The sequence below is a fragment of the Rhipicephalus microplus genome, chromosome 10, assembly GCF_043290135.1.
Source record: "Rhipicephalus microplus isolate Deutch F79 chromosome 10, USDA_Rmic, whole genome shotgun sequence".
NCBI classification, from domain to species: Eukaryota; Metazoa; Arthropoda; class Arachnida; order Ixodida; family Ixodidae; genus Rhipicephalus; species Rhipicephalus microplus.
This window is the reverse complement of record NC_134709.1, coordinates 99,354,312-99,364,780: the sequence shown is the minus strand read 5'-3', so window position 1 is coordinate 99,364,780 and position 10,469 is coordinate 99,354,312.

Below are 10,469 nucleotides of genomic sequence, written 5' to 3'. Positions count from 1 at the left end.
TTGGCCTGGCACATGAACTCCACCGCATCGATGGCATCCATCACGCAATGTATGCGGACGATATCACCGTCTGGGCCACGCGGGGTCCCTTGGAGAAAAAGAATATAACCTGCAGCAGGCAGCCACATGCGTCGAACAATACGCGCAGGCACGAGGCCTGGCCTGTGCAACAGAAAAATCTGAGCTTCTACGAATTTATCGACGCAAGCTCCCACCATCGACGCAGAACAACCAAGTCTCCCGCCTCCAGGTTGTCCTTGCTGGCAAACAAATCCCAGAAAAATCCACCATTCGAATATTAGGCATGTGTGTACAGTCGAACCGCCATGTGAATCACACACTTTCCCTTCTCCGCACCACTACACTGCAAGTGGCCCGAATGATATCTCGGGTAGCCACTCGTCGCCATGGCATGCGCGAGGAGGACACCCTGAAACTCATACGTAGCCTCGTGGTCAGTAGGGTGACATACAGTTTGCCCTACCAACGCCTCACCAAGAGCTAACAGGGCCAAGTAGACGCAATGCTCCGCAAGGCCTACAAAGCGGCACTCACGCTACCACCGGGTACTCCTTCTAGCAAGCTCCTCGCATTGGGCCTACACAACACCTTTGAAGAACTTTGTGAAGCGCAACTCGCCACACAACTGCAACGGCTCAAGCAAACACCTACAGGCCGTGACCTGCTCCTACGCCTCGGCTACATCAGCCAGTTTCACGACGCAGCTCGTCGCAAGCCCATTCCGGACCAACTTCGTGCCACTTATAAGGTCGCTCCCATCCCCCGCAATATGGATCCCCGACTACATCAGTGCCGGAGGGAAGCCAGAGTGGAAGCCCTCGAGCGAACTTATGCACACAAAAACACTACGTACTATGTTGACGCCGCCAACTACGACCATGCAAACAATAAGGCTGTAGCCACAGTCGTGGACCACACACTCACAGAACGTACCAGCGCTTCCGTGCGGTGCCGCAACATCACCGATGCTGAAGAAACTGCCATCGCGCTCGCTCTCGCCCTCGGCTACAGACAACGAAGGTCGCTGACAGTTCTCACGAACTCTCAAGCAGCTTGCCGCAACTACCTACAGGGGCGCATCAGCCAACCCGCTCTCAGCGTCATCATGAGCATTACAGACACTGGCGAGCATTCCATTACACATCCACTCAGAATTTGGCATCGGATTATATGGACTCCGGGCCACATGGGACTGGAGGGGAATCAGGCAGCGGATAGGGTAGCTCGAGGGTATGCGAGCCGAGCACCTTCCAACTCCGCCCCTGAGGAACTCGTTCCGGTCCCTTGCGACTATTCGGCCATCCTAAACCATTACAGAGGACTTAGGAAATCTTATTCGCTACCACACCGAACACTAAATAAAGAGGAATAGGTCAGCTGGAAGCAAATTCAAACCGGCACGTTTCCAAATTTGCACATCCTGAGTAAAATGCACCCCTCGGCATACTCTCCTCTCTGCCCATGGTGTTCAGCTAAAGCCACTCTGTACCACGTCACGTGGGAGTGTGAGGCCATTACAGCCTTACAACCAGTACAAAATTTAATAGCGGAGCGATGGGAGGAGCTGCTGGCCAGCGAGAACCTGGAAGATCAATTGAGTCTGATCAACCGGGCCCGCAGAGCGGCTGCTGCAAGCGGAGCCCTGGACTAAGGGCCCCCCCACCGCAAGCCAAGCATGTCCGATTACTCGGAGCTTCTCCGCAGAAAATTTCATGTAATCAAATAAATAAATATGTTTCCTCCTCCTCCATCAAAGCGAACTGCGGGTACAATGCAAAAGATGTTATTTCACCGTACTGCACCTCGCTATTAAATGCCAGCAAGCATCGCATGACATTGTGTTCGAGGCAAACACCTTGACGTGCGTTCTGTAAGCCTTAATGCGTAAATTATGGCACACACAAGTTGCCGAAGCAATCAAGTTCATACACGAGTAATGCATCTTACGATCAGTGGAACAAAGCTCGCTTGATGCTGCACGAATGGCCCCTGCGATTTCCGCCTTTTCAGTTGCATCCTCGATCCATTTATTCTTCCTGTGCGTTGGATTGTTTTATTTCGCATCCTAGAATGTTATGTTGGCGTTTTGTACGTACTGCAAATTGAAATACACGCGTGTCCACTTTCTCGGTGCACAACGAAAGGCAAAACCGAGGCCGCCGAGATAGCTCCGGCAATCGTAGAGATGAACGGCAAGATAAACCTGATTATGGTCACCAGCAACAATTTGCGATTCATCTCTATAATGTACGTGTTCGCATTCGCTAGTTAAAGCCAAAAGTTCCAACTTTCAAAGCAGATGTGTGCGATTCCTTGCGGTGGCAACCACCTCAGATTATCGGCGGTCGCGCGCGCTTATCGCGCGCGCCACCAGTATACTGTTGCACGGTGTGCAGCATGGTCAGAGGCTATACTGAGCTTTCTAATCAAAGTTACCAGGGCTCCGTCAGGGGTACTTAAAACATTATTAGAAGGCTTACAATATCACACTTTCTCAGTCGACCGGCTGTGGAGAATGCGAGAAATCCACTTACCAAACACGTTCTCAATGGCCCGTATGGAGCGCTCTCATCGTTCTGCTTCGTGATAGCTACGGAAATCGGTAAAACTGACGCCCTTTACATCTGTGGCAATTCAGCTCGCAATCAGCGTAGACTGAGGCCTTTCTTCGAAGAGCCCGGAAGTGTAGCATCTGCTCTTGTTTTCGCCGTCGTTCTGTCGAGTGAACCAGCAAGCACGTCATGGCGATTCGGTGACCATCTGACTAGCGAAGAGAAATTCGGGTCTATTTCTGACTGTTAAATGCGCGAACACAACAAATATTTAGCTCACTCGTTGTTTCACCCACGCTAGATGAGCCTGATTGCGCAGAAAATTGTGCGGGGGAGGGGGGGGGGGCTTTTGCACTGCCCGAAACAGCGCCAACGAGTGGCGCTACGCGTGTGCAAAACTCCCCAGTCTGAGGTCTATACACCGGTTCCGGAACACTTACTGCGGTCCTCCGATGGCTACGTCTTGTCTTCAAGAGCAGCCAAGTGCACCTCGGAGGGCCTAAAACGGAGTTTTTTGGTCTTGACGTTATCCAGTCGCCAGGAAGCAAAGCCGTAGGGAACCTCTTATAAATCAACATACGCTGAAAGGAAAAATGTCGCATCCTTCCCCGCTCGGACAACTACCAGAGGAGCAAGCAATCAACGCTCCCGCAATGTGCCCCCGCCGATAACCGCCACGATGTATTCCTCAATGCGGTGAGCTCTCTTCTTTCTACGTTGACTTTCCTCGTTGCCCACACTGATAAAGATCACTTGTCATGGCTTCCTTGACAGGAGTAACTGTCCCGCTTCTTTGAGAAACTGGCGCAGCTGTTTCTGTTTTGGAGGATTGTATCAAAAACATCCGCGCATGGCCTCTGCTCATGTTGTCCTCTATACTTCTGCGGCATGTTTAGTGGTTACACTCGATGGGCCAAAACTTCGGCAACTTTTTTACACCTACCCGGACTTCCCTGCTCAGTGATTTTAGGCGGAATTATTATAGCCAGGTCGGGATACGGGCTCGTTCTCCGTACTGGCAGCTACAACCATGGCATGAATGCAAAGCGACTCACGTTTGTGACTACTTTACCAAAACGCCAGCTTGATATGCTTGCAACGAATGTGCACCAGTTCAACGAGACCAGAGAGAACCTGTAAGTACCATTAGAGACAAAAGCCAGACTCCACACACCCCTATTGCGCGCTTTGCAAAAATGTTTACAGCGGCCCCTGATACGGAATCGACATAGATAACATCCGCCCTATCCGTTCAATTCTGCGTCCCCTGTGCGTTCACAAGATGCTTGGCCCCGGTACTGTAAGGGCTTCCAACAGTTCCTGGGCGTTTCCAGTTGTTTTAGCTCCGAAAAAAGACGGCTCTGCGTGTTTTGCGTTGACTACTGGGGGTTAAGCACGGTCATGGTTCCATATTCGCACCCCTTTCTATCAAACGACTTCGTTATTTACTCCGTTGGGATCATCGAATTCTTCACTTACCTTGCCTGTGGCAGTAGCTTCCTGCAAATTGCGTTAGCAGAGGCTGATGCTGAGAAAACGGCGTTTACTTGCGGCAGAGCATTGTTCGAGTTTTCGAGGTTACTTCTCGCATGCTGCCATTCACCGGCTACATATAAGCGTGCCATGGATACTGTGCTTCGAGATGCCGAATTCAACCACGCAGTTGACGTGGTGGCCTTTTCGCAAACTTTCGATGAGCACCTGATCCACCTAGCCACTATAATACAAAGAATGCGGGACGCAAGCATCACGATGAGGTTCCGGAAAGTTCAGTTGGTCTCAAACAGGATCAACCTTTTATTAAGTTTTGTTGTCGAGCAAAGCACAATAGGGCCAGGACAGAAACTCCGGGTCATCCTGCACTTTCCACCACCAACGGGTGGTATGCGGGGGCGGAGTCCCGCACTGTAACCTTAGTTGCAGACGTGTTCGCTAGAGGCGATGCTGTTATACTAAGATTTAAAGATTTCAGGAACCCTCTCTTTATAGAGAAAAGTTGGTAAGCGAAAATTGAAGTGCGTCTGATGTGCTGCTCCTCTTTCTTTCGTTTTCCCTCTCTCTTTATTTACATATCTTATTTCTATATTTCTTTAGTTTTATTGTTTCCTACTTTCACTTCCTACACGACTTGTCATTGTTTCTGCACTTTTAAATGCGAAGCATTTCTTAGCGAGCTTCGGTGAATTTGAGTGTATCTATCTATCTATCTATCTATCTATCTATCTATCTATCTATCTATCTATCTATCTATCTATCTATCTATCTATCTATCTATCTATCTATCTATCTATCTGTCTGTCTGTCTGTCTGTCTGTCTGTCTGTCTGTCTGTCTGTCTGTCTGTCTGTCTGTCTGTCTGTCTGTCTGTCTGTCTGTCTGTCTATCTATCTATCTATCTATTTGTCTGTCTGTCTGTCTGTCTGTCAGTCAGTCAGTCAGTCTGTCAGTCAGTCAGTCAGTCAGTCAGTCTGTCAGTCAGTCAGTCTGTCAGTCAGTCAGTCAGTCAGTCAGTCAGTCAGTCAGTCTGTCAGTCAGTCAGTCAGTCAGTCAGTCAGTCAGTCAGTCAGTCAGTCTGTCTGTCTGTCTGTCTGTCTGTCTGTCTGTCTGTCTGTCTGTCTGTCTATCTATCTATCTATCTATCTATCTATCTATCTATCTATCTATCTATCTATCTAGCCGCTTACGACTTTTAGCTCTCCTGGCCGTTTCGATAATGGTATCTATACCAAACTTGGTATGGCATAATATGACTATATAAAGAACATTTTTGAGTAGTCATAACATAAAAATCATGACATGTATGCCATGAATGTAATGATTTTCATTTCATGGTCCTGCAGCTCTTGCAGTGGTTTCATTCACTAGGCATGTTGCAAAACTGGTATGGTATTGCATGATTGCATGGCCAACACAAGTGACAACCCTAACATGGAAATCGTGACATGTGTGTCATGTATCATTACTCCATGCCACGCTCATGACGCGCTCGTGGCCGTTTCGCTAGCGTCACATATACCAAATTTGGTATTACGGTACGTGAATGGATCGCGAAGATATGTGGATAGTGCAAACATGATAATGAAGAGATGCGTGTCATGTAACAACATGATTACATGCCATGCTCATGATGCGCTGGCGGCCGTTTCGCAAGTTCACTTATACCAAATTTGGTATTACGGGACGTGAATGGATGACGAAGGTGTGATACTGGTGCAAACATGATAAACATGAGATGTGTGCCATGTAACAACTTGACCACATGCTACCCTCATGATGGTCTCGTGGTCGTTTCACTAGCTTCACATGTACAAAACTCGGTATTATGTGACGCGAATGGGCGACATAGGTAAGTGACAGATACAAAGGTGATAATCATGACATGCATGTCATGTAACAACATGACTCTATGCCTCACTCATGATGAGCTCGCAGCCGATTCGCTTGCATGACATAAGTCAAATGTGGTATTACGTTACGCCAATGGATGATGAAGGTATGATACTGGTGCAAACATGATAATCATGAGATGTGTGTCATGTAAGGACATGACTACATGCCACAGTCAAGGCAGCAATTCATTTCAACGTGACGTGGTGTGCGTGGTCACCGGCGTTCATTTCGCCGGGTCACGCTGGCGTGGCCACGCCAGGCACTGGTCCTGCCATTTACTCGAAGGTGCGCGCTGCGTTGCTTTGACGCATGCGCGTTTCAGCGTGTCCGGCGTCCCTCCGCCACAAAAATATGGATACGTAGTGTCGTCTCGGTAGCGCATCGGCGCGAAATGCAGCATGTGACATGTCGCACCGGTTGCCGTCGGGCCGCGCCGACGGACGCTGGTCGCGCCTGCGTCAGACTATGGAGTGCTCGCGTTTTGCTAACGTAGCGTCGCTGTGCCCAGCGTGCGCGCGCGTCAACGCTGCATTGGAGTATATTGGGCCCTTCATGATGCGCTCTCGTGACACCCAATTCGGCGTCTCGTGACACCAAATTGGGTGTCACGAGACGCCAATGGATGACGAAAGCATAGATGACTGGTGAAAACATAATCCTGACACGCGTGTCACATAATAACACGACAACATACTATGCTCATAGCGTGTTCGCGGTCGTTTCGCCTACTGCACATATACTAGTTTTCGTACCACGTGAAGTGAATAGATGACGAAGATAAACGACACATCAAAACATGAAAATCATGACACGGAAGTCATGTACGGCATCATTTATCTCCATTTCCTAACGTTGTGCGGATTTTAAAGTGACATATCAACATTTCTCAATCGTGCTTCGCATGTAATCGATTCCCACTGTACGTTGGATCTGCCAATTCTTTTCTACCGTTTCTTTTCTATCGTGTTGTAAAATATTGGCACCTGAATTCTTGCTTTCTCGAAACCGGGATTCGGACCTACAAGGGCCCCTCAACACTCTCCAAACTTTTGACACCCCAGGGAATCTCGGTAATTCGTAGACTGCAATATATATATATATATATATATATATATATATATATATATATATATATATATATATATATATATATATATATATATATATATATATATATTGACACGTGCGGTTCTTTTGGTTTACGAAGGAAGACGCTATCACTTTCTGTTAAGCGCAACGCAGGCCGCGTTTATCTTGTATGCCACTCTGGAACGCGTTACGACGCGTGTATAAAAAACTGACACGTGCGGTTCTTTTCGTTTGCGAAGGAAGACGCTATCACTTTCTGTTAAGCGCAACGCAGGCCGCGTTTATCTTGTATGCCACTTTGGAACGCGTTACGACGCGTGTATAAAAAGCCGGCGCAGTGCGCCACTGGGGGTCTTTTCTTTTTTTCCGTCGGCCGACGACTGTTCACGCCGCTGTTGCTATGAGTTGTGTTTGGCCCCGTTTTGCTGGGCACAAGTTCACCCAATAAACAGTTCGCCTGACTCCGCCCTGACTCCTGCGTGCTTCCTCTCAAGTGCTGCGTGTTTCACAACCTCGTGACATCTGGTGGAGGTGCTTCTCGGTCCATGTACCGTACGCCCCCGTCCAGCCGTGAGCCAAGCCCAAGCCGGCAAGAGGACGACGCCGACCCGGTCGTTCGAGTGAGCCGAAGACAACAAGGACTACCGCCCGAATACCTGCCGCTCCCCGACAAGGACAAGAAAACAAAGGCTGCTACGAAGCCGGCATCCACGATGACGGAAGCTAGTTCTTCGGCAACCGTGGTCGTCAACCAGCCCAAAGAGCCGCCTACCTTCCGCAGATCGACCTACGAAGACCCGGAAAGCTGGCTTGACATTTACGACCGCGTCGCAGCCCTCAATAAGTGGGACCCGGACGACAAGCTGCGTCATGTGTATTTTTACCTGGAAGACGCTGCAAGGACTTGGTTCGAGAACCGCGAGTCAACGCTTCGAACCTGGGACGACTTCCGCGTTGCTTTCCTGCGCACCTTTGCAAGCGTCGTGCGAAAGGAAAGAGCCGCGGCACTGCTTGAAACTCGGGTGCAGCTCCCTAATGAAAACGTAACGATCTTTACGGAGGAGATGACGCGACTTTTCCGCCACGCCGACGCCGACATGTCTGAGGACAAGAAGGTTCGCCTGCTTATGCGAGGAGTAAAGCAGGAGCTCTTCGCCGGACTGATCAGAACCCCGCCAAAGACGGTACAAGAGTTCCTCTCCGAGGCTACCACCATCGAGAAGACTCTTGAAATGCGGACCAGCCAATACGATCGGCGCATGTCGCCAGACGTCGCAGAAGTCCGAGGACTCTGCCCCGACGACCTGCGCGAGACCATACGTGCTATTGTTCGTGAAGAACTGCGCCGCATGTTGCCATCGTCTCAGCCCCAAGTCGCCTCTCTCGAAGACGTAGTCCGCGAGGAACTACAGCGCTCACTGAGCGTTCCTGAACGGCCACAGCCACAACCGGAGGCGATGACCTACGCCGCTACTGCACGACGACCTGTCGCCGCTCCTCGCCAACACCAGGACCCAACGTCTCCGCAGTTTCGTCGCCAGCCACCGCCGCCACCCCTGACGCCTTCCCGCTCGCCAGTAATCCAGCGCTCGCCGAGGAAAACTGACGTTTGGCGCACCCCGAACCACCGCCCACTATGCTACCACTGCGGCGAAGCCGGGCACACCTACCGCTACTGCCAGTACCGTGAGATGGGACTGCGTGGCTTCGACGTGAACGCGCCGCGTCCGCGCCCAGGTGAGCGACCTCGCGACATCGCCGACTACATCGCCGGATCACAGTGGCAACAACGACGACCATCCCGTTCACCTTCGCCTGGCCGCTACGTCTCCCCGGATCGCCGCCAGTACACCGGCCCTAACCGGGGCCGATCCCCAAGCCCCTACCCGGGAAACTAAAGGCAGCAACCGATGGAGGTGCGGTTGCTGCACGACGCAATGCCGAAGATCCTCCTCCGCCGCCGCCGCCGCCGCCGCTGCCGATGACGACGACCACGACGCACGAACTTTCCCGACGTAGTCGCAGTACGCCGCCTGAGCAGAGTCTTTACGACAAAGCCTCGCCGCCTACGCGACATAGCAGCACCGGACCAAGCCGACGCAGCCGTGATCCGACGCCCCGACCTAACCGGAACGCCAGACGACGAACCACCGACCTCGACGTGATCATCGACGGCCACAGCGTCACCGCCCTAGTTGATACCGGCGCCGACTACTCTATCATCAGTGGTCTCTTCGCCGCTAAGCTCAAGAAGGTAAAGACTGCATGGGAAGGACCGGATATCCGAACAGCAGGGGGCCACCTTATAACACCGACTGGAACCTGCACGGCAAGAGTCACGATTCACAGCCAGACGTATTCTGTGAATTTTGTGGTCCTGCAGCAATGCTCGCGAGACGTCATTTTAGGCATGGATTTCCTGGACCAGCAAGGCGCAGTAATCGACCTAAGATCCAGGTCAATCACGCTGTCCACGGATAATGCAACGGCGTCAGGCTGCAACGTCGCTCACAATGCCTTGAATGTGACAGAAGAGCAGGTAACCATCCCGCCACTGTCGAGCGTCATCATTTCCGTCGGCACCAAAGCGTCTACCAACTTACAAGGTGTCATCGAAGGCGACCAGCACCTGCTCCTAAACCGTCAGATGTGCGTCGCAAGAGGCATAGCCAAGCTTCATAACGGCGAAGCCAAGGTAATGGTGACGAACTTCAGCAACGAATATAGGCACTTAAATAGGGGCACGACGGTAGCACATCTAAGCGAATTTGTGGAAGCGAGCAATGCCTTCGCCCTCACTGATTCTCAGGGAGCCGCAACGTCGACAGCAGTGTCCGCGCCCGCCTTCGACGTCAATCAAAGCCTTTCCAGGCAGCAACAAAAGGAGCTCAAAGCCTTACTCCACCAATACAAGGACTGCTTCTCGTCGTCGTCGAGGCTTCGTCAGACCCCTCTCGCAAAACATCGCGTCATAACCGACGAATATGCCCGTCCGCTCCGTCAGAGCCCCTACCGAGTTTCTGCACGGGAACGCGAGGCCATCAAGCAACAAGTCGACGAAATGCTGCGTGACGACATTATTCAGCCGTCTACGAGTCCGTGGGCATCACCCGTGGTGTTGGTGAAGAAGAAGGACGGAACCCTACGTTTTTGCGTCGATTATCGTCGCCTGAACAACATCACGAAGAAAGACGTGTATCCCCTCCCACGGATAGACGATGCTCTGGACAGACTCTACAACGCCAAGTATTTTTCGTCGATGGATCTCAAAACCGGCTACTGGCAAATCGAAGTTGACGAGAGAGACCGAGAGAAGACTGCCTTCATAACACCAGATGGCCTATTCGAGTTTAAGGTCATGCCCTTTGGTCTTTGCTCGGCGCCTGCGACGTTCCAACGGGTTATGGACACAGTACTC